The following is a 24779-nucleotide window of genomic DNA, read 5'->3' as shown; positions in this document are numbered from 1 at the left end:
GGCTGTGGTGAGCCCAAAGGAATGTAAACAGAACCTTACCTGTAATTAACCCAGGGCTTCTCTTGTTCTCAATGCAAATAGAGTTATAATTGTATTTCCTTTAGTAGAATAGAGAGCCTGCATTTCATGGGGGGAGCTGGCAGTTGAATAGAGGACAAACTGTCTAACTGTGACAGCTCCCTCCTATCTCCTTCTAGAAGCCTGAATGATAATAAAACTAGGCTTGCAGTTGATGTAAGACATATGGTAATTACTATAATAATATTATCACCCAGGTTCTGCAATGGTTTTGTCAGTGAGGTGCAATTTCACATATTGTCTGCGATAAAATCCCCAGTTTTTTTGGTTATTGATAGCAATGCCTTTCTAAAATGGTATAGGTGTTTTGTGACAGCTGTGAAGTTCCTGCTTCATATCCAGGTAATTGGGTTGAGAATAAGGCCTGCATGCTAAAACCTGACAGTGTAAGAAGTGGTGAAAGCCCAGGGAATACTGTGAATATTTTGGTAGTTATTAAGAGGCTAAAAGGAAAGCCTTTGCTTGGCAGATCCTCTGAAGCAATCAATCCTGAATTTAAAAAAAAGAAAGAAAATCTCCGTTTAGAAAGCATCTATGGAGTCTTGAGACATGATTTTGAAAATTTTAGCTAATCAATCAGACTATGAATCTGTAGGTGATATTTTAAGGCTGTATACTATATTCACAAATTAGACGACAATTATTTTCATTTAATTCTGCTCTTGGGTGTTTCCTGAGTCAGATTTCACTTTGCCTAATTTCTGATTTAATAGAAATGACTTCAGCATAATAAGTATGTGGGCAGGTAATAAACACTTTTATTTATTTGTCACAGGAAAATTGGTTCCACAGTATGTTATCCTGAGCTAGCTATATATACTCAATTTTACAGCTGCTTCCAGGGAACCAAATACTAAAAACATAACAGCATGTTAAAATGGACTACACTAAAGCTTTTTTCTTTTTGGAAATATGTGGGAAATGAGTAATAAATAACAATAGTATGTCAAAACGATTCTATTGCTGAGATTAATAGAAGGAAGCCAATATAATGTCCAGATAGGGGGAAAATCAAATTATGGGTATTTCCCTTTTTAATATCATCTCTTATGCAGAATTCATTTTTTAAAATTCTCACCAAAGACCCATAAAGCAGAGCTCTATTCAGGAGTTATTATTTAGGAATAAATCATCACTAGTGGCAATATGGCATTGCATACTCTTGTTGAATTGAATAAATATGTATATGTAAAGGTGTAGGTTGGTAATTTACTTCTTCTGTGAAGTGCTAAATTATCAAATTATCAGAAGTAATCTTAATTATTTAGGAGTAAAACTGGTGTTGTATTAGTTGGCTATTATGACTTCAATTCCTTGGTTAACTCTCTTTTGTTTTTTTTGAAAAAGAAAATTTTTTCAGATGTTGAAAAATTGAATTGTAAAGTTAACACAAAAATTTAAGACCTTTGATCCTAGCATTTACACCAAAACATTTGGGATTTGTAAAACAAAGATTTATTGTAAGGTGGTAATTCAAATCATTTTGATGTAATATAATTCAAGAATTATTATTACTATCATTATTAAATATCTAAAAAGGCCAGGCACTGTCTAGCCCCTGGGAGTACAGACATGAATAAAATGTCTACTCTCATGAGCTTACACTTAACAAGATGTGGATTCTGTGCCAGACTTTGTATATAACATCTCAGGTACAACTAATGCTAACCCTTTGAGGTGTTATACCAATTTCTCACCAAAGCTGGAGACTCTGAGCAGTCATTTATTAATACAAGAAAGTACCAGGAATCGGTCCTAATTCCCTAAGTACTTCCCTGGTAGCTCAGCTGGTAAAGAATCTGCCTGTAATGTAGGAAACCTCGGTTTGATTCCTGGGTCGGGAAGATCCGCTAGAGAAGGGAAAGGCTACCCACTCCAGTATTCTTGCCTGGATAGCTCCATGGACAGAGGAGCCTGGCAGGTTGCAAAGAGTCAGACGCTACTGAACGACTTCACTTTCCACAAGCACTCTGAACTTTCCTCTAGTATAATAGGAAGGTTATCTTCTGCAGACATAAAAAACATCCTTAATTTAAAAAATAAAGTCAAAAAAAGCCTCCAGTTGGGTTAAAAGTTTTGCATATATGTTTGTTCTTACACGATTTTCTTTTGTAACTTGTTCATTGACACTTGCAGGATCTAACCATTTTTATATTAACTTGAAGCTCATTATGTAATTAAGTTTTTACACCTTTGTCATATATACTGTAAATACTGTCCCAGTCTATTGCTTTATTTGTTGATACCCAAATCTTTAAAGCAAATATCTAATTTATTGTATTTTATTTGAAGCAATAGATCTACCTTCAATCGAAGTAAGAACCAAACTTGCAGTTTAGTTGGTTGTTCATACTCTAAAATAGAGTAAGGAAAACACACACCAAAACTGTTGGCCTGTTTCTTCTTAGGAATGAGCGTCTCCCCTTGGAGGAAAGGTTGCTAGCAAAGTTTGACTGCAGGATGTTTTCCATTTGAGACATTGTGCACATGTGCTGTTGGAGTCTGAGGGAGAAGGAAGCCTTTCTTTGCACTAGTTCCCACTGTGAGGTCAACACTTAGAGAGTATCATGATAAGGTAATTAAATGGTATTTGCAAGATTGCCCCAGTGGAGTAAATCTGGGAGATTTCTTTTCAGGTTTATGTTTTATCTTTGAAATTACATTAATTGTTGAGCTACTGATAATGAACCTTGGCTACTAAAGATCTTTCTAAGGCCCATAGAAGAGGTTACATGGTGTTGTAGTGGAAAGAACGTTGGACTTTGTACCAGGAGATGTGAGTTTTCATCTGCAAATGAGGACATGGACTGGCTGATTCCAAGGCCCTTTTAGAAGTGGGGGATTCTAGGACCATTGGAAAAGTCTTCTTTTTAAATAGGGGTTATTTTCTTTTTTAAAAAATGATTCCTCTTTTTCTTCCCCTTCCTAGATTTAGAGATTTTCAAGAATGCAGTTGTACATGCTGAGTCTTAGATGTCTGAGCTGGCTCTTAGCTATATGAGTTTGAAGTTCAGATGAAAACCGAAACTGAAGATGCATATTTGGAAGTTGTAAATAGGTAAATATTATCTAAGTCCATAGAAATAGGTGATATAAACATACGATATTAGAAGAATTCAGAATAGAACCCTGAGATGATTCAATAAATAATAGTTCTATAGAAGAGGAACTGCAAAGGAGACAGGGAATCATGTCTAAGAATTGAATATGGCATTTTGTTGTCCAGTGCGATGCAGAATTGATTATGACATCATGGTCAGTATCAGGTAATTAACACAGATAATAAATTTTAAAAAATGAACTGTAGTCTGAAATGATACAGTAAGTATTGGAAGGGCCATGTAGTATATCTTATTGGTATAATTATTGATTGAATTCCTATGTAATTTAGGATTTAGAAGAAAAAGGCCTCATATCCAGTTTTAAAGCGGGGGGGGGCGGGGCTCAGAGACTGGGAAGGTCTGCAGGAAGAAATAATTAATCTGAACCTCAAAGGATGATGGGAGGAGCCAAGTGAAGACATTCCAGATAGAGGGGGAAAACTAAGCAAAAGCAGAAAGAGGGTACACATAGGCTATGTTCCAAAAACAGCAGAGGGCTCAATGGGTTCCAGCCAGTCCCTTATGTAAATGAGTTGAGGGCTGAAAGTGGACCTGTAAGTAGGGCCCTGTAATGAAAATATTTACATGCTAGGTGGGAAGCCTATTCATTAACAGTCAGGTAATTGGAAGTTCCCTAGTGGCTCAGACAGTACAGCGTCTGCCTAAAATGCAGGAGACCCAGGTTCAATCCCTGGGTTAGGAAGATCTCCTGGAGAAGGCAATGGCACCCCACTCTAGTACTCTTGCCTGCAAAATCCCATGGACGGAGGAACCTGGTGGGCTACAGTCTATGGGATCTCAAAGAGTCAGACACGACTGAGCAACTTCACTTTCACTTGGAAGTTAGCGAGTAAATTCTGAAGTAGAGAAATTTACTTCAGATAACCATTTCAAATGGAAATTTGAAAATCATAAAGGTAGACAAAATTTAGAACTTATTTATTAAGCATAATTAATTAATGCTTGAACACTTTCAGGCTCAGAGAGCTTCCTTTGGGTAGAAGCAAAAGGTATGACTAGAAAAGAAAGTATCCCCTTGTTGACAAAGTCATTCCCATACTCCATCATCAGTTCTCTGGTACCTGCAACATACAGGAGATCCTCCAAATTCAGTCCAGAGTTTATTCTCCCAGGAAGGAGAATAAACATCCTCTGACTTAATTCGAGACAGGTTCTCCTTTCTCTTTACTGATAGAAGGATTTTAGGATAGAATCCAAAATCAAACTGATGCAGGGAAAGTGGGCAGGCAGTTTCCAGGTTCCTAAGGCACCAGTATCATGTATTCCAACCTTCATTCAGTAAATGTCTCCCAACCACCATCTAAGTGCCATATGCTCAGAAAATCAGGCTCATTCACTGTTGACAGCCATCAAATCTAGTTGATTCTCAGAATATTGTAAGGCTTTTTTCTTCTCCAATTTAGCTGAAAAATAACACTTATCCCCATAACTCACTCCCTTCAGAAAGGCCCATGAAGAGTTAAGGCTGATTCTGAAAGCTGAACTTATTTCATCTCCCATCTCTCAGTCTGTCTCAAACCTCAGTGTGTAATATACATTGGTGCAAAGAAGGGATGGAGTCAGAGAAACAGTGGATTTCTTCAGGAAAAAGATGAAATCTTCAATGAGGGAAGTGAGAGCAGAATTGAGTGCAAAAGCGTGGAATGTAAAATCTCTTTCAAAGTGAGAATTGATTTTTCCCCTTATTTATTACAAAATATTGAGTATAGTTCCCTGTGCTTAAAAAAATCTTTAAAAAAAAAAAAAAGATGTATGTGTATGTATAACTAAATCACTTTGCTGTACACCTGAAACTAACACAACATTGAAAATCAGCTATACTTCAATTGTAAAGAAAAGAAAAAACACAAAAAAACCAAAGTAAGAATTGATAGGACTTTGTGGCCCACTGACTGAAATATGGGTAAGACTAGAGACTCAAAACTGAGTCTGAAGTCACAATCCAACTTACAACAGGAAGTTGAGCCTGTGTGTGTGCCTGTTTGACTGTTGGCGGGGCTGGGGGAGTTGTCAAGGAAAGCAGTAAGAGGCTCATGCAGGACACATTCCTTGAAGATGCCACGTTGAGACGTTTTGTAGACCATCAAATATCATCTCCATCTCTAGAGATGGCCTGCACTGGAAGATATAGGTCTGGGGATCAGCAACATACCAGGAGTTAATAGAAGCAAAAACAGAGATTAATCCCTAGTGGCTCAGATGGTAAAGTGTCTGTCTGCAATGCAGGAGACCTGGGTTCGATCCCTGGGTTGGGAAGATCCCCTAGAGAAGAAAATGCCATCCCACTCCAGTATTCTTGCCTGGAAAATCCCATGGACCACAGAGCCTGGTAGGCTACCGTCCATGGGGTTGCAAGGAGTCGAACAATACTGAGCAACTTCACTTTCACTTTCACTTCAGGAGGGGTTGTAGAGCAGAGGTCCTACACTAGCCTACAGGTGATTTTTGGTTTTGTTTGTCATTTCTGTTTGATTGTTGCTTTTGATGATTTGACAATAAAAGATTTTCTGAAAGACCAAAGTTTTGCAAATTCATACACTGAAATAATAGGAATTTGGTGGGGATGGGGTGGGGGGGGAGTAGGAAAGAGGCAAATCACTCAAAACCCATAAGTTTGTAACCAGGACGTTAATAAAAATAATAATAATCTTATTAAATTATCAGCACAGTTAAAAACCATACTACATTTCCCATATTTTTTTTTGTGTGAGAATATGTAAGTTTTACTGTCTTAGCAAATTTCAGTTATACAATACAGTGTTATTAGCTACAGTCACTATGTTTTATTATTTGTTTTATTTTGGGCTGCAGTGGGTCTTCTTTGCTGTGCACGGGCTTTCTCTAATTGCAGTGAGCAGGGACTACTCATCCTTGTGGTGTACAGGCTTCTCATTGCGGTGGCTCCTCTTGTGGAGCACAGGCTCTAGGAACAAGGGTTTCATTAGTTGCAGCTCGTGGACTCCGTTGTGGTGGTGTGTGGGCTTCAGCAGTTATGACACATGGGCTCAGATGTTGTGGTGCACGGGCTTAGTTGCGTGGCATGTGGAGTTTACCTGGACCAGGGATCAAACCTACGTCCCCTGTATTGGCGGGCAGATTCCTATCCACTATGCCACCAGGGAAGTCTTAAATGTAACCACTTCTTTTTTCATTTGTTTTGGTTTTTGTTTGTTTTTGTCTCCTGGTACATGGGGATCTTAGCACAGCATGTGGGACCTCAGTTCCCCAATCAGGGAATTCCAATGCACATCCCATGCATTGGAAGTATGGAGTCTTAACTACTGGACTACCAGGGAAGTCCCCAGTCACTATGTTTTACATTAGCGTCTCAAATCTTCTAGATCATACAGCTAAAAATTTATACCCTTTTACAAGCTATTTCTTGTTTCCCCGACCACCACCGCCCAGCCCATGGCAACCACTTTTCTACTCTCTGTTTATAAGAGCTTGGCTTTATCTTTTTTAAGATTTCACTTATAAGTGACACTATGCAGTATTTCATTTTCTCTGTCTTATTTCTCGTAGCATAATACCCTCAAGTTCTATCCATGCTGTTGCAAATGGCAGGATTTCCTTTCTCGTGGTTGAATAATATTCCACTGTGTATATATTCCATATAATCTTTATCCATTCATCTGTTGATGGACATTTAGGTTGTTTCCATACCTTGGCTATTGTGAATGATGCTACAGTGAACATGAAAATGTGGTTATCTCTTTGATATCCTATTTTTATTTCCTCTGGCTATATGCCCAGAATAGGATTGCTGGACAATCTGGTAATTTTGTTTACCAAATAAATACCAAAACAATATTTAAGGGACTTTGACACTGTTTCCCATGTGGTTGCACCAGCTTACATTCCCACCTACAGCACAAGTGTTTTGTTTTCTCCACATTCTCACCAACACTTGTTATTTCTTGTCCTTTGGATGACAGTCATTCTGACAGGTGTGAGGTGATAATTTGTGATTTTGATTTGCATTTCCCTGATTAATGATGTTGAGCACTTTTGCATGTGACTGTTAGCATTTGTAGATCTTCTCTGGAAAAACAAAAACTAAAAAACGCCTATTCATTTTCTCTGCCCATTTCTTAACTGGATTGTTTCGGGGTTTTTTGCTATTGAGTTATATGAGTACCTTATATATTTTGGATATTAACCTCTTATCTGCTGAATAATTTGCAAATATTTTCCTTCATTCATAGTCTAAAACTATGTTCAGTTCAGTTCAGTTGCTCAGTCGTGTCCAATTCTTTGCGACCCCATGAACCGCAGCACACCAGGCCTCCCTGTCCATCACCAACTCCCAGAGTCCACCCAAACCCACATCCATTGTGTCAGTGATGCCATCCAACCATCTCATCCTCTGTCGTCCCCTTCTCCTCCTGCCCTCAATCTTTCCCAGCATCAGGGTCTTTTCAAATGAGTCAGCTCTTCGCATCAGGTGGCCAAAGTATTGGAGTTTCAGCTTTAGCATCAGTCTTTCCAATGAACACCCAGGACTGATCTCCTTTAGGATGGACCAGGTGGATCTCCTTTATTGGACTACTGGTTGGAGAGTCTCCAAGGGACTCTCAAGAGTCTTCTCCAACACCACAGTTCAAAAGCATCAATTCTTTTAAACCCCCAATACTTTTTTTTTTAAAGAGAATGGTTGGTAGCTTGATAGAAGGTGGTGTGAGGAAGAGTTGGGTCTGCTGAGTTGAAGAAGAAACAGCAAATTCACTAAGTAAGGCAAACACCCAACAAGCATTTCCTAAACAGAGTACATGCAAACCTCAAGGAAAAACAAGAAATGAATGCATTTAGCTGGCCAAGGTACTTTGTGCTCACTTGCTGTTACTTCTTTGTGTACCATGATAAGAAAAACCAACAGAAAACCAACAGCAACCATCCCTGATACTGATATCAGTCCCATCTTTACCAGAGAAGAACATAAAAGAAACACGCCTTTTTCTCCTCTGTCCTACCTGACCATTAATACTTATGCTTATAATTCCTTGCTCTTGGTAAGGCCGCTGAAGAGATCAAAATGACTCTATTCCGATTTGAATGCCTTTAGCATGAGGGTATACAATATCCATTTACCACAGACCACACCACTCCCTGTTGTCTTATACCTCTCCTATCCCATCTATTTCACGAGTTTGTTTCCGGCTTTCTCTCTGTTGGACTTGCATTGGCAGGCCCTTGTATAGAGAAGAAAAGAATGTAGGGGAAAAGCTCACCTTTGAGGGCAGGCCAGGAACTAAACAATGGTCACCAGAGAAGTAGACGGAGCATCAGGAGAAAATGTTAGAGCTTAAACCAGAGGAGAAAATGATTTCAGAAAAATAGAGTTGCAAGTATAAGATGCTATAGAGAAGTCTTAATAGAGCATTGAGACTTCTCTGATGGCCCAGTGATTAAAAATCCACCTGCCAATGCAGGGGACATGTGTTTGATCCCTGGTCTAGGAAGATTCTACATGCTGCAGAGCAACTAAACCCATGTGCCAAAGCTACTGAGCCCACACTCCCTAGAGCCCTTCTCTGCAACAAGAGAAGCCACCTCAATAAGAAGCCTGTGTAATGCAAGTAGACCCCCATGCCCCACGACTAGAGAAAACCCACACGCAGCAACAAAGACCCAGTGCAGTCAGGAAAATAAAGAAATGAATAAATTAAAAAAAAAGATTTTTAAAAAGAGAGAGCATTAGATTTATGGGGCAGTACAGCATCAGTAACTTCTGGGAGCAGTTTGTGTGTGGTGTGGTGATGGCAGGGTCAGGCTGCCACACCAGGGAAGCAGGGCTGCAGAGAGGGAGGAGGGAATGTGCTACACTCTTTCAAGAAATTTGATGAGGAAAGAAAGGAGAGAGGAAAGGCTTTTACAGAGAGACACGTTGAGAGAATTCTCTTTGTACGAGGAGGAACACTTGAGCATATTATTTTTAGAATGAAGAGAAGTAGCTACTGGGGAGGAATAGGGAAATGATTGAAGATGAGAGAGCGAGAGCAAGAGAAAAGACTAAATGGAACAACTCTCCAGGGAGCTTATTTCCATTACATAATTCACTAAACAAATGTGGATTCATCTTTGTTTCAGTTCTAGCACCTTCTGACTGCAAGTGTGATTTCTGGCAGTAAGTTTACAGGCTCTCCCCTGCCCCCGCTCACACACACCCCAGTAACAGCTCTGGATAGACCCTTTGGAAAGATCTGCGTACTACAGTGGCGTGGACCAGAAGACATCTGTTGGTAGTGAGTGCCTTTTGCCAAGTTGGAGTGAAGTGCTGCATCCCTGGAACTATCAGGAATTGACGCAAGCCATCTTTGCTGTGACCCAGCTCTGAAGGCGGCCAGCGAATCTTCAGGATAAGTGGACCCCTTCTTATATGATATCAGCTGCCTCATTATGCTTAACATTTCAAACATTATTAATTTTTAATTATTTACATTTAATTATCTGCAACACTTAAGCATCCAAATTCCACAGCTGATGTTCCTGATGAAATATTTACTAAACAATCAATCCTCTTGGATTCCACAGAGCCGGATGTTTTCAACTGGGAGCAAATCCTTCCTCTAGGAGGCTGCCTTTGCTTTCTTGTGTTCTAGATGGACGTGGCTGCACTCTGAGCACTCGTGGCTTCAGCTGCAGTGTCCACTTTATCTCAGAGATGCTCTGTCAACTCTTAAGGGATGAGTGGCCCTGCTCGGCACTAGTGATAGCAGGTTGAGTGCCGCTGGGACACTCAAGCCATCTCCCTTCTCATTTCTCTTCCGTTAGGGCTGGAAGTATATTAACAGGTAACCAGTTCTGATGATAGAAAAGCGAGACAATCTTATTCATGGTCCAAAGGCAAAGGCATGATGAAAACTAATCAGAACTCCTACAGGAGATGGTCACTCATACAACTAATCAACCAGCTGGCTTTTCCTTGCAAAATCAGGACCCGCTGTCAATGGGAATGCCATTTCCAGAGCAAAGGCCAAGGGAAGCTTATCCACTTGGGCTCCCTGACACAAACACTCCACAGTTCTATCATCCTTTGTGCAAAAGGAAGGGGCTTAAGGCCAACAAAATATGCACAGTTTCACTTGGTTTTCCAGGAGCAGAGATGAAATAAATGGTGCTAATCTACCTGTGCTCACCATTAGGGCCTTCCTTGCTGTCTCTTACAGGATCACTGGGAGGGTTGACTATGTGATGTATCTGGCAGTGTGGTTGAGAGTAAGGGATAAGAGTTAAGTCTTCACTCATTCCACATATATTTATTGATCACCTGCTGTATGTCAGACCCTGCTGTAGGCACTGGAGAGGCAGAGGCAAATGAGACAGACATGGTTACTACCATCATGGAATTTATATTCCAGGGAATGGAAGACTCTGGGATTTGACTGCCATCTACCTGCCACCTACTTCACTTAAGTTAATTAACCTCTCCATTTCCTTATCTGAAAATGAGAATAATCTGAGTACCACTTTCATAGTGTCACTGTGATTATTTAATTATGTACATGCAAATGCATGTACAACTAAGAAATCATAAGACTGGCACCCACAGTCAGCTTCACTGAGTTGTAGGTTAGTTACGCATGTATAGTTCACTAAAACTTATATTTGAGGCATGTAATAGAATTAGCAATTTAACTATGAGTATGAGGTTACAATTGCTATTACTAAGCACAGCTCTAATTTAAATAGCAGTTGGAGACAAGATACAGAAGATGTGGCCATGGTGACTACGTATTAGAGAGGAGGGGTTTCTGAGTTCAGGTAAAGTCAACCCATTAGTATAAAAACTGACATGAAGTAAGTGTTCAATAAATGCTAGTTGTTGTCAGTATTGTTATGATTATTAGGCCCTGAAGTCTTCATGAATAGGTAGACTCCCTATCTCCTCCTCTTTTGTTTGGTTTGGTGTGCTTTTATCATGTTCCTTTACCTGCTGAATATTTCTCTGCCTTTTCATCTTGTTTAGGTTGCTGTGTTTGGGGTGGCCTTTCTGTATGCTAGAAGTTTGTGGTTCCTCTTTATTGTGGAGGTTCCTCCCTGTGGGTGGGGTTGGATGAGTGGCTTGTCAAGGTTTCCTGGTTAGGGAAGTTTGCGTCGGTGTTCTGATGGGTGGAGCTGGATCTCTTCTCTCTGGAGTGCAATGAAGTGTCCAGTGGTGAGTTTTGAGGTGTCTATGGGTTTGGTGTGACTTTTGGCCACCTGTATATTTGTGCTCAGGGTTATGTTCCTGTGTTGTTGGAGAATTAGCTTGATATGTCTTGCTCTGAAACTTTTTGGCTCTTGGGTGGAGCTTGGTTTCAGTATAGGTATGGAGGGTTTTGGATGAGTTCTTGTCAATTAATGTTCCCTGGAGTCAGGAGTTTTCTCGTGTTCTCAAGTTTTGGATTTAAGCCTCCTGCCTTTGGCTTTCAGTCTTGTTCTTACAGTAGCCTCAAGAACTCTCTATCCATACAGCACCGATGATAAAACATCTAGGTTAATGGTGAAAAGATTCTCCACAGTGGGGGACACCCAGAGCAGTTCACAGAGTTACATAGAGAAAAGAAGAGGGAGGAGGGAGATAGAGGTGACCAGAAGGAGAAGAGGGAGAATCAAAAGAGGAGAGAGCAATCTAGCCAGTAATCAGTTCCCTATTTGCTCTCCGCAGTCTGGAACACTTAGAGAAGTTCACAGAGTTCCATAGAGAAGAGAAGAGGAAGGAAGGAGATAGAGGTGACCAGGAGGAGAAGAGGGGGAGTCAAAAGGAAAGAGACAGATCTAGCCAGTAATCAGTTCCCTAAGTGTTCTCCACAGCCCGGAACACACGAAGAGATTCACAGAGTTAAGTAGAGAAGAAAAGGGGAGGGAGGAGATAGAGATGACCTGGGGGAGAAAAAGGAGAGTCAAAAGGGGAGAGAGCAATCAAGCCAGTAATCACACTTCTAAGTAGAAATGGATACTGAAGATTGGATTCTTAATGGTACAGAATTGATAACAAATACCAAAAAGTAAAGATTAAAAATCTAGAGTAGAGGTTAGACTCTCAAAAATACAATCTTAAAAAAAAACAAAACAAAATCACAAAAGTTATTTTAAAAATATATGAAATTTGCTTTTAAAATAGGGTTTTTTTTTGCAGGGTAATAGTAGGTTTTAAAAATGAAAATTAAAGGAGTAATAAAGAACTTAAATTTTTTTTTAATTTAAAAAACTTAAAAATGATAATAGTAAAACATATCTAAGAATTTCTCTGGAGCTGTTGAGAACATATGTGGTCAGTTCAGTTTCAGATAGTTCCTTGTTCCAGCTTACACTTCTTCTCAAGGTCTATAGGTCCTTTCCAATGTAGCCACTGCTAACTACAGGGTTTTAATCTGTTGTACCTGTCACTTCCAAAGCGGTTCCCTCTATTTATTTTGGCTTCCTCTGTTTGCAAGTCTCTTCAGTATCTAACTTCCGCCCTGACATAAGGGGGTGAAGGTGGTCACTTATTCAGGCTCACTTGTTCAATTGTGCTGCGGGAAGGGAGGAACACTGCAAACAAATATCACTGGCGTGTGTGGGGAGTGCTTGTAGTGTCTGGGCCACAATGGGTTTGCCCCACTCACGGCGTGTGTGCTTTCCCCGTCTACACTGCTCAGGCTCCAGGTTGCTCTGCAGGGGAACTGTCTAAGGCAGGCCCTGGATTACGTGCACTTCCCAGATCTACGCTGCTCAGGTTCAGGAAATTGGGTACTCCACAAAGGTGCAGACTCAGTTGGGCCTGCATTTTGTGCCCTTCCCAGGTCCAAGCAGTTCAGGTGACCAGGTGCTTGGCAAAGGCACTCCCCCAGTTTGGCGGTGCATCTTATCACCTCCCCAATCCCAGACACTTGGTTTTCTGGGTGTGCAGTGGGAGCACTGTCTCAAGTGTGCCGTGTGCGTCCTCTGGGGAGCTGATCTCTGGCTGTGACCCTCCTGGCAGATGTCAACTGTCCAGGATCCCAGGAAGACTTGGTTAGCAACTGGGAGCCTGCTCGCAGTTTGGTAGAGGCTGCTGTCTAATGGCACCCCACTCCAGTACTCTTGCCTGGAAAATCCCATGGACGGAGGAGCCTGGTGGGCTGCAGTCCATGGGGTCGCAAAGAGTCGGACACGACTGAGCGACCTCACTTTCACTTTTCACTTTCATGCATTGGAGGAGGAAATGGCAACCCACTCCAGTGTTCTTGCCTGGAGAATCCCAGGGATGGGGGAGTCTGGTGGGCTGCCGTCTATGGGGTTGCACAGAGTTGGACACGACTGAAGCGAATTAGCACCAGCAGCAGCAGACTTCTCTGGGGCCGAGTTTGCTCCTTGCCTTCTAGCTCTGGCTGTCGCCCACCTGCCTCCCTCCCTCTGGTGAGGGATGGGCTGGCCCACTCTCAGCTAGCTCTCCTCTGGTATTCGCTAAGTCCTTTGTTCTGTGAGAGGCCTGGCAGTGCCTTAGGTTAGAGCTTTTTTGTGGGAAAGTTCTCTCTCTCTCTTTCCTCTCTCTCTCTTTTTTTTCCCTCTCTCTCTGGCTATCCCACAATTTGGGGTGCTATCTCACATTAGCGCCCTCAGATTGTCCTCGGGGCATTCAGGCCTGGTCCTTACCCTAAGCAATGCAGCCCGGGCCTCCCTGTTCAGCCCCCACTTACTGGTGGTGGATGCCAGCGTCTGGGCTGCTTCTCCACTGGGAGTTGCAGTTAGGCGCATAATCTGTGGGTTTTATTTATTTATTTTTCCTCCAGGTTATGTTGCCCTCTGAGATTCCAAAACTCCCCACAGACCCGCTGGTCAGAGGGTTTCCTGGTGTTTAGAACCTTCTCCTCTTTTACGACTCCCTCCCCAGGATGGGTTTCTGTCCCTAACTCTTTTGTCTCTCTTTTTATTTTTTATATTTTGTCCTACCTCCTCTCCAGACAATGGGCTGCCTTTCTGGTGCCTGGTGTCCTCCGCCAGCGTTCAGAAGTTGTTTTGTGGTATTTGCTCAGCATTCAAATGATCTTTCGATGAATTTGTTGAGGAGAAAGTGGTCTCCGGTCCTATTCCTCCACCATCTTAGGGGAGAATCTCCAAGCCTTCATAAATAAATAAGACTGATATAATGGAGCACAATGTGGTGCTTGTACATACAAAAACATTAATAAATGTTAGCTCACACAAACTCATGTTACTGTGCTTTTTATGACAGACTATTTTAAATGTGTATTAAATGGAGGGGACCTTAGAAGCGATGGCATCTGGCTCCTTCAGGGTGATGAAACTTGAGATCCTTAGAAATAGAATAACTTGGGCAAGTTACATAGTGAGCAGTAAACTGGGAATTAAAATCTGGTCTTTTGCCACAGCTGGAAAGGGTCTGCTGTACCCACAGTGCCTCTCTTCTAACTCCCTCGTCTAAATCAAGTTCAACAAAAATGATGATAAGGTCCATACCACAGTGGCAGCTGCAAACACCTTTTGCTTTTGTGCCAAGCTTAGTTATGAGCTTTGGAGTGTACCCATTTTGCCTTCTCTGGCTCCTCACCTTTCTGCCACCTGTCTTTTGGGGTTCATAACAAAAATAAAACACAAACACAAAAATCATAGGTCTGACAATCATAGCTGGTTTCACTGGATGGCTAGAGCTTAGTTATGCTTGTAGAGATTCACTGAAAACTTTTTTTGGAGCCTCAAAAAATTAGCATTTTTATTGTGAGTATTAACTAAAAATTGTCATTACTGGGCACAACTTTAGTTAAGTAGCGGTTGGAGGCAAAATACAGAAGCTGTGGCTGACCAAATGTCAGGATTATCAACTCTGTGAGCTTGGGTGATGCGTAAGATATTGTGTAATTTCTTGTAGCACACAAGCCACTTAGAAACTTACTACCTCTGTTCCTTCTTAAATATATAGTGTTGTTCTCAGTGGTTTGCACTGAACATGTAACAGGCAGCATTCAGTAAAGTCACTTGACAGCTCCTTCTAAAATAAATCTGATTTTATCTTTGTGTCATATAATTTCCCATGCTGAGAGGTTCGCATTATCATCAACACAATAACAGTGCCTACAGCAGGCAGTCCTGAAGTACTTCTAAACCCTGGTTCCCTCAACACCACAACTCTTTCTAGCACAGGAGTCCCCAATCTCCAGGATCTGATATCTGGTGATCTGAGGTGGAGCTGATGTAATAGGAATAGAAATAAAGTGCACAATAAACATAATATGCTTAAATCATCCCCAAACCATCCCCCTTCCTGCCCCAGCCTGTAGAAAAATTGTCTTCCACGGAACTGGACCCTGGTGCCAAAAAGATTGGGACCGCTGTTCCAGTAGGTTAGGGAGAAGGCTGTCTAAATCCAACCATGAATAATCAGACACAAGTAACATGAGAATTTAACTGTAAGTTTTTTTTCCTTTCCCCTGATGCCTTAGTATATAATTAATGCTTTTAATTCATTGTTGTGCCAAGATATTCCATCTAGCTCATGGAAACCAGTTCTAAAATGCAAAGACACGATGGCTGCCAAGATTCCGGTCATACACGTTTCAGATGGTGTGGACTTTCTCTGGAGTATACCTGACTATTGTGTTCTTTAACAAAAGTAGGGTGTGAGTTTGCACACGTAGGGTGCAACAGGAGGATGGTGGGTGCCCAGCAGGTAATTCATTTAGTGGTCATGTGCTGAGGAAAACAAGAGTTGTGAGTGTAGACGGATCAAAAGCAAGGAGTCCTGTGTGACCCTGCTGCTGCTTCTCTTACCCTAAGGCTGCCCAAGGCGAGAGTTTTCATCCTGGTAGGATGTACAAGAGCTTCCCCTGATATAGGGGGCCAGAAATCTAGAAGTAAATGTGTTCTGGTTCTGTCTGAGAACACTAGCAACAATTCCCGTGCAATTGCTTTTGCTTTTTAAAAGGGAGAAATAGATGGCTATCGGGTCACTTTCACAGCTAATAGTTTATAGGTCAAGATAATCTGGAGCTAAGAAATGTGATATTCATTATGAAAAATAGAAAGCTTTGTTTAGCAGAGGATTTTTGTTTAATTGCAAGCCCAAAGGGCTGAGTATAAAAAGTATTTATTGTACCAAGAATAAATTAAATTTCCCCCTTTCTATCTTTCTTTACTTATTCCTCTAATTGTTTATTTTGAAACCCCTCTTCACCCATGAGAATGTGAGCCACACGGAGGTAGGGATTTTCATCCATTTGCTTGCTGTGTATCCCCAGGGCCTTACACAGAGTCTGGCAAATACGAGTATCCAATATGTACTCACTGACCAACAAATGAATGAATGAGTGAACTGTAAATTGAAAAACCATCCTTCCAAATGAATTCATTTGTGGATGTAAGCTAGCACATTCCCTAGAAAGCAGCTTCCTTCATTAAGGGCAGGCTTTAAGGTTCACAGGAGATTTTAGCATCAGCCTAATGATGCTGATTTTCCTTGGAAATTGCTCTCTGCTCCTCTCCCCTAGTTTGTCTTCCTCAGCATTTATTTTCAGATCAGCATTGGATCTGAAGTTATAGCTTTTTCTCCCCAGAATTCACCTGAGGAAAAAATTGTCTTTTCCTTGCATTTGAAGCTTAGCAAATTGAGGAAAACCAACTTAGGTGAACATCTGATGATCTTTTGAAAAAAGAGAGACCTGGAAGCTCAATACAGATGGTGCCACTCCTGCCTTGGGGATGCTGGGCAGCTTGGGCCCGGCATGGAGTGGTTCTCCTGGGACACCGGGACTGGCTGGATTCTCTCCTAACTCAGCAGAAGTGCCAGGGCCATGCCAGTCACAGGGTAAAGTGGCTGGGGTGTGAGCCCTACACAGAGAGGGTCTGTAAAACCCTTCTTACTGACTCAAGCCCTGACTCAGGCATTCTAGGATTTCAGGACTCACCCAAACCTGATTAAAGGTGTCCAGAGGGCCTGGGGTTAACACTGAGTTGTTCTTTAAGTACAAGATTATGGTTTCCAATAAAGTGGATTTGTGGTACCTGAGGTGATTTTGTGGAAGAAAAAAAGGAAGATTAAAAAGTCTGTGTCAAAGTAGTATTTTGATTAGACCAGAAGCATAATTTTAGAAAATGGAAAATAGTAGGGATGCCATAGGAAATGTGCTTGGGGCCTGCCCTCCCCAGAGGAATGGAGTCAATAAATCATCTCCCGCCAGTCCCAAGTTTTCAAGTGTGATGTTTTCGACATTTTGTAGACTTACATTTTAAAGTAAAGAATGCACAACCCCATTTATTAAGATTGTGTTATTGCATTTGTCATCTTTTTTTAATTTTGGAAGATATTTCATTTACCCTTGTTAGGTATAAATATGATCCTGTGCTTTACTTTTCATGAAGGATGGAGAGTAAAACAACAAGCTTCTTGGTTTAGGAAGAACTAATTAGTAGATTTTCCTCCAGTTCTCCAGGATCGTGGCAACTGCTTCTTTCCTGACAGTGAACTTTGCATCCCAATCTCCATTAGTCTTAATAGAAGCCAAGCATTCTCTCCCCTTCACTGTGCTATAAGAATCATTTTTCCTGAGTGGAGTAATGGTTATGAAGTCATTTAGGTATTCACAGAAAAAAATGCCTTTTACTGTTGTTTTTTTATTGATTCCAGGAATGTGGCGAAGAGAAACCCTGCTCCATTTTACCGTAAATACTATTAATCCAGAGATGACTTCTTAGTATACAGCAATGATTGATTTGAATTTAAATGAGTTGATATTCAGAGTTTTCATCTAGACTCAGATAAAACAACAAAATCATGCAGTGACTCTGGTTACATCTGGAGTTGCTACTTAGATTGCCTACACAGTCTTGTATTTTGAAAAAATACAAGGTTTGAAAAAAAAAAAGGATAAGAGCTGAGATATATTAGATCCTGAAAGTATATACTTCACCTATCCTATTACTGACATTCACTCCTGACTTCATTTCCAAAGAATTTCACCCATTTCTCCCACCAGGTCCAAGATCAATATCTTATTTTAAGGAAAAAGTTTTCACTCAAAATAGGTTGACTTTTGAGTCTGACAAAGTAGAAATTAGAGTTATGGTGCTGTTTTAAGAGAAAAATTGGAGAGGTCTGATTCCCAATCTACATAATAATTCAACAGAATTTAAGGCTGTCTTTAGCACTTTGCATTAGCAGCAAGTAATTACCTCCAACTAGAATGAAATGAGGGTCAAGAATGGTTTCAAGCAATCAAGTGAAGTGTTACTTGCTTTATTGAACATGCTAATTCAAAGCTGCACTTGGAAGAGTTAAAGAAGAAAAATGCCTCCAACCCAAATTGCCTTGTGAGCTTTTTTGCAAGAGTGGGCCAGAATGGTTTGTGGATGATAAGAAGTTTAAGTTGTTTAGTTTTAATATTTTAAATGACTTTACCTAGGAATTTGAGTGATTTCGGATTTTTCATTTTTGTGTTTTAATTTAATGGTGCATTCGATATACATAAGGATAAGCACACATACATTATTTTGAACATGTTAACAACTATTTTCAAATGGGCGTGCCTATCCCTGAACGGATAGGTTGGTCTCCTACCAAATTACAAAATTAAGTAGATATGAATTAGTGTGTGGAAGTGTTACTGAACTAAACTTGGGTTCACCTGCCTGCTACCCAGCATAAACAATCAATTGACACAAGTTGCAGTGAAGGAAAGTACAGTGTCTGTTTGCAGTGCACCAAGCAAGGAGAACTGGTAGCTCATGCTCAAAAGGCCCAAACTCCCCTATGGTTTTCAGGGAAGGGTTTTAAAATGCAATATTTGGAGTGAGGGTTGCAGGGTGCATGAATTTCCTTTGATTGGGTGGTGGTGGTTAAGTGACAAGGTGGCATTTCAGGAACCTCAATCATCAACTTTCAGGTTCCAACCAGACTGGTCAGTATATAATCACCATCCTATACCTGGTCAGGGGTCTTGGTTTCTGCATAACAACCCAAAGGTATGCATCTGATTGCTGTGTATATTCCTTGAGGAAGACTGTCCTATCACTGAACTATTGTTCAAGTTATCTTTCTTAATTGCCTTTCCTTTGTTTCTGCATATCATCATTTCTCTAAGTAGTAACCATTTGAGTCTGCTGTTTGAAACTCAAGGAAGGTATAGGAGAGTAGAATTGTTTTCTACAAACAAGAAAAGGTGGGGGATACACAGGGGCTTTTGTACATGGGACGGACTCACAGAGTCCTGTTCAATTTCAATCCCCCTTTTTCTTTGATGCTTCTCAATCCTGAGGGGAGCAGGAGCCGGACAAGACAGGCAATTAGGTTTTGAATAGAGAGTCTAATCATACTTGTCAGGGGAACTCGGTTTTGGGGGGACCTGGTTTCTGAAGTGCTAGCTGAGTCTAGTTCCTCTTATGAAATTCTAGGCCTATAGAATATTGATCCAAACTCAGACACAGTTTTGCTTACTCAATTATCCATGATTCTAACCTTGGGGAACAATTAAAATTCATAACTGTATTATTAGCAACAGAGCTTCCCAGATGCTCAGTGATAAGGAATTGTCCCTGCCAATTCAGGAGACAAAGGAGACCTGCATTCATTCCCTGGGTCAGAAAGATCTCCTAGAGAAGGAAATTACAACCCACTCCAGTAGTCTTGCCAGAATAATCTCATGGACAGAGGAGCCTGGCAGGCTACAGTCCATGGAGTCACAAAGTGTCAGACACGACTGAGTGTGCACACACACACACACACACATTTATTAGCAAGAGAGTAATGAGAATAAAAATGAAATCATGTGCAGAATTCCTGAATTTGCCTTTTTTAAAATATAAATTTATTTATTTTAATTGGAGGCTAATTACAATATTGTAGTGGTTTTGCCATACACTGACATGAATCTGCCACAGGTGTACAGGTGTTCCCCATCCTGAACCCCCCTCCCACCTCCCTCCTCATCCCATCCCTCTGGGTCATCCCAGTGCGCCAGCCCGAGCACCCTGTCTCATGCATCGAACCTGAACTGGCGATTTGTTTCACATATGATAATATACAGGTTTAAATGCTATTCTCCCAAACCATCATACCCTCACCCTCTCCCACAGAGTCCAAAAGACTGTTCTATACATCTGTGTCTCTTTTGCTGTCTCGCATATAGGGTTATCATTACCATCTTTCTAAATTCCATATATATGCATTAAATACTGTATTGGTGTTTTTCTTTCTGGCTTACTTCAGTCTGTATAATAGGCTCCAGTTTCATCCACCTCATTAGAACTGATTCAAATGTATTCTTTTTAATGGCTGAGTAATATTCTGTTGTGTATATGTACCACAGCTTTCTTATCTATTCGTCTGCAGCTCAGTCCCAGAAAAATGAATTTGCCTTTTTTATTAGATGTTAACTGAAGTTTAGGATGAATAACATTTTATATATCTAGGTTGATTATAATATAAATAATTCTGACTTAGAAACTGTATCTTGTAGCTTTAAAAACATATTTTCTTTATCATGTGGCAGGAAATACGTAGAGATTAAGCTCTCTTAAAATAATTAAAGACAATTTAGATGGTACAAACAAACTTTATTTAACACTTCATGAAGCAAACAGTCTCCATTTGCCAGGGTCCAGAGAACTTCATAATGGGCTGGAAGGCAGGATGCTTTTATAGGATAAAGAATAAGAAATAAAGAAGAGAAAATGAATAAGGAAAAAGGAAATACATATAGAACCCTGAATTGGCTTGGCATGTGGGGATTGTTTGACAGGATACACTGTTTTTCTAGTCAAATGAAACTTTTCTCGGGACTTGAAAGTTACCTGTATCAGTTTGCTGACCTGGCATACCAGGCAGGAGTAGCTCCATCTTGGACCTAGACATTTATTTCAATGGCTATTTAAAGTGAATCTGCAACTTTATTTTTTCAAGAGGACAATTAGTTCTTTATTTCAGATGTTGTACTTGGAAGCTCATTTGGTATCTTTTTTTAATTGAAAAATATGGTAACCTTATATACTCATTAAATGCTATCTTTCTAAAACATAGCTTGGAGACATGCAGCATGCATGTTTAATCTCAGTACAATGGATTCAAAACCAAGAATGCATGTTACCTGCATCAAGGCTAGATTACAAATTATTATAGTCATCATCATCATCTTCACATTTTGTTTTCCATGCATTTGATGATTCATTGGCAGTATTTTGGTGATGACACCACATTAGTGGTAATAAGGATGTTTTAGGACCTAATTAATGATGGTTTAATTACAACATTTTGAATGACTACCATTGCAGGAATTGATGCTTTACAGCTGGGGATTGTGAAGTGGGTATCTGTACTGTGAACCTTTGCCCTGTGAGGGACACTAGAGTCCTTGCTTTAGCTGACACAGACATGGTATGTGGGAGTACTTGGTCAGTTCATAACTGAACCAACACTTAACTGAGGAACTGTTCTTCTTCTTGCAGAAGTATATTCCTTTTTTGTAGAGACCTAAATCTATAATTTTGAGCAGTCAAGCAATATCTACCAGGTGGCAATCTAGGGCTTTAATATAACTTGGTCAATGGCAAGGGAGTTTGATTTCTTTGCCTTGCAATATCTAATTTAAAAATCTCTTGGGAGAGGAGAGGTAAATGATTTAATTGATATCTTCTATTCTTTCATTTCCTTCATTTATGTCAGCTAAGGACAGGACATGAAGACCCAGAATTAATCTGCACATTAAAATGATTAATCATAAGGTTATATAATTCAGAAGGAAATAGTGGGGATGAAAACTTTCAGTAGGAAAAAGACCATGAGATGGGAGATAGGATTGTTTTCTTTGCTCTGCAGAAGATTTTTTAGTTTGATGTAGTTCCACTTGGCTATTTTCGTTTTTGTTGCCAATGTTTTTGATGTCAGGTCCATGAAATTACTGCCAAGATCAATGTCATGAACCATTTCCCCTATTTTCTTAAGGAAAATTAGTCATTTTAAATGAGGGATTGTTAAAGCTAAAAGAGCATGATGATTAAAAAGCTATAAAATTATTGAAAGTTTACCATCTGAAATATTTAAATCTCCAGAAAGTTTACCATCTGAAATATTTAAATCTCCAGAAAGTTTGTCTTTTATCAAAATAGGGGTTTTTTGTTTGTTTGTTTTTTGTTTTTTAGCAAAAAAAAAGGAACACAGGGGAAACTAGGAGCAAAAGAGAAAATTTGGGCTTGTGTATAAATTCCCCTCAAATCCCTCTATCCTGTGCAGACACATTCATATTTCTAAGCAGGATAACAGGAATTGTTGTTCAGTCATTCAATCAGTCCAAATCTTTGCAATAACAGGGTCGGATAAACAGAGGAGGATCTCTAAACAAATGCAAAATGTTGAATTCACAAAAGCCTCCTGTCCTGCATCCTGCCCGCCCCCCACCTCCAACTTGTCATCCTCAGATGAAATGGGCTTGATAAATCAGAGGAAAGTTCAGGATAGACTATGCTTCAGTAACAAATAAACCTAACAAGTAAAATTTTTAACACACTGAGGTTTATTCTTCACTCAAAGTCCAAAATGAGTCAGATGACCTTTTTCTATCCTGTAGCCTGCAAGGTTGCTGTGTCAGGAAAAGAGGGTGCTAACAGAGACACTGAGAACAGACATGTGGTTGCCAAGGAGGAGAGCAATGGGAGAGGGATGGATTGGGATTCTGTGATTAGCAGATACAAGCTCTTATATAGAGAACAGATAAACAACAAGGTTCTACTGTATAGCACAGGGAACTACCTTCAATAACCTGCAATAAATCATAATGGAAAATAATATTAAAATATATATATGCACACATATATATACACATATAACTGAGTCATTTTGCTGTACACCAGAAACTAATACAACATTGTAAATCAAGTACATTTCAATAAAATTAACTTTAAAAAAGAAAAAAAGGAGAGAGCTAGAAGTTTGTTCCAAGTACCTATAGGGGCCAGGAAGTACCCTCATGACACTTGCTTCCACAATTGATATTAACTTGGCCACATTATTCCATCCTAAGGGAATTTGGGCCAACAAGGGGACTTGGAGTGGGACTTAGAGGTCTCTGCCTCAGGAGACTTTCTTACTCCTGTAAGCTTATCCTACCTTAGCAGTCAGCTCCCTGATTTCTCTCCACAGAACTAGCTTCCCTCCAAAGAAAGAAAACTGGCCAGTAAGAAAGAGAGAGAGAGAGAATGAATGAGAGCCTTAGCTCTCATATCAAGCTCCAGAGCACAGAATTACAGAATGGTGCCAGATTCCAGTGTCAGAAAGTCCAGGTCATCCTGAGTTGCTAATGAGTGAGAAAAGAGAGAAGCAAAACTATTAAAATAAAAATATATGCTAACACTAGTTAAATAAGATGATAAATAAGAATATACTTACTCTCCTTCCCTTCCACCCACGTAACTATTTCCACTACAGTGATTCTGACAAAGTATATGTCTGATTTCCTTACTCCAAAAACATATCAAGAACCATAAGCTCAGATGATTCATTTTCAACCTCATCTTCATTTGTTAAAGGGCATCCATTACTGAGCCATTTCGTATTCTACTAAATATCCTGTGACATTGTGGTCACCAGCATGAGTGACAGTTTTTGCACTCATCCAAACAACATACTGAATGTCTTCCATCTGCCAGGCCTTGTGCCAGGTTGATGCTTGGACTGCTTCTTCTCTAGAGCTCATGGCCTAGCAGCTGCCATCTGAGTCTAGACAGATATGTTCCAGGAAACATATCCACAATTTCTTGTAAGCCACATCCTGAGGGGTGTTTCTGGGTCTGTGCTCAGCCAGAAAAGGAAGAGGGCCTCTGAGGCACCAGTTGATTACCGCTCCCTACTAATCACATCCAGGATGGGATGGCATGTACATTAAAGACAAAATCTTCACTGTTCTCATGGGAGTTAAGAATTGGAATTAGTTTTTCCCAAAGCCAACTTCAACTCTCTCCAACAGTCAGATTTTATTTGAGAACTGGGAGAGCAGGGGAGAAGACATTGTGTGTTTGTTTGGATCTCACTTTGGCATCAGAGATGCTCCTTGCCGGCCGTGATGCTGGCCCATGGTGAGTGGGACTGGAGTGGGAGCAGAAGCTGTGAGCTGGGACCCTAGGAGGTACGCTTCCAAGTTCTTCCACTAACTGGCTCTGTGACCTTGAAGGAGGCCTTTGGTCCCTCCGAGCTCCAGTTTCCTCATGTGTAAGATCAAATGCTTGGACTAGACAGGCATCTCCCAGCTCTGACACGTGATCGTTCCGGGCTTCTGTGTTCCCGCCTCCATAACTGAGGTCCCCAGGCCTGTGTCACATGGGGTCAGCAGGTGCATCAGTGCCTTGTCATCAGAGTGATCCACTTGAGAGGCATTCCCCCACCGTAACTTGCCAAGAGAAAAACGATTAGCTATGTCACCTCCAAAACTCTTTGGAGTTTATTTCTTTTTTTCAACAACTTTCAAATTCTCACTATGATCACAAACTGAAGAAGAAAATAGTCCTTATCCAGCCAGTAAAATCAACAAGTGGAATGTCTGGGGATCTCTGCACATCACCAAAACACTTTGCCAAAGGGTCCTTAGCCCATTGGTGAGGGTTTAGCCCATTGGTGAGTGTCCCTGAGAGCCCAGCTCT

General features: G+C 40.6%; 1 protein-coding gene and 1 pseudogene across 1 annotated transcript in view; one reads left to right on the top strand and one right to left on the bottom strand.

The window, feature by feature from the left end:
- Positions 1 to 24779, top strand: part of ST6GALNAC5 (ST6 N-acetylgalactosaminide alpha-2,6-sialyltransferase 5) — a 208386-nt gene that overhangs the window by 66345 nt on the left and 117262 nt on the right.
- LOC132344807 (transcription initiation factor TFIID subunit 9-like) lies at positions 21062 to 22074 on the bottom strand (annotated as a pseudogene).

Source organism: Bos taurus, chromosome 3 (assembly GCF_002263795.3).
Source record: "Bos taurus isolate L1 Dominette 01449 registration number 42190680 breed Hereford chromosome 3, ARS-UCD2.0, whole genome shotgun sequence".
NCBI classification, from domain to species: domain Eukaryota; kingdom Metazoa; phylum Chordata; class Mammalia; order Artiodactyla; family Bovidae; genus Bos; species Bos taurus.
The sequence above is the reverse complement of the archived record's forward strand: the minus strand, read 5'-3'. Positions and strand labels throughout refer to the sequence as shown.